The sequence below is a fragment of the Penaeus monodon genome, chromosome 29 (assembly GCF_015228065.2).
Source record: "Penaeus monodon isolate SGIC_2016 chromosome 29, NSTDA_Pmon_1, whole genome shotgun sequence".
Lineage (NCBI taxonomy): Eukaryota > Metazoa > Arthropoda > Malacostraca > Decapoda > Penaeidae > Penaeus > Penaeus monodon.
In genome coordinates this window covers 22299076-22299447 of record NC_051414.1, presented here as the reverse complement: position 1 = coordinate 22299447, position 372 = coordinate 22299076, and the positions used below count along the sequence as shown (strand labels likewise).

At 43.3% G+C, this 372-nt stretch overlaps 1 protein-coding gene across 2 annotated transcripts in view; it reads left to right on the top strand.

Moving 5' to 3' along the window:
* Positions 1-372, top strand: part of LOC119592021 (carbohydrate sulfotransferase 1-like) — a 107787-nt gene that overhangs the window by 12925 nt on the left and 94490 nt on the right. The gene's annotated exons all lie outside the window — the stretch shown is intronic.

The window sequence follows — 372 nt, the reverse complement described above, 5'->3', positions numbered from 1 at the left end:
TCCTTCTCCAACTTTTGCACATTCTAGGAAAAAGAATGTCCTCCAACAGTTTTTCTAGCGCAATTTGACCTTGATCTAAATATATATATGCTTTAAAAGAATCAACAAAGGAAAGCCTATCCAAATTTCGCTGGAAGTGCCGAGAGTTTTGAGTGGCGGGGGGCTGGAGGCGGACCAGAGAAAGGGGGGGGGTCTGTAAAGGAGAGGCGGGGGTAGGGGTGAGGAGGGACTGCAGGGGTACATGTAGCAACTCAAAGGATTTTAGGAATGTAGAAAGTTTTATGTGACCAAGATCATCGTTTGTCTGTCTGTGACTCTTGTGTTTTCCATTTTTCACGTACGTCTTTATTTTTAACTACTCTTCAGTTTTTC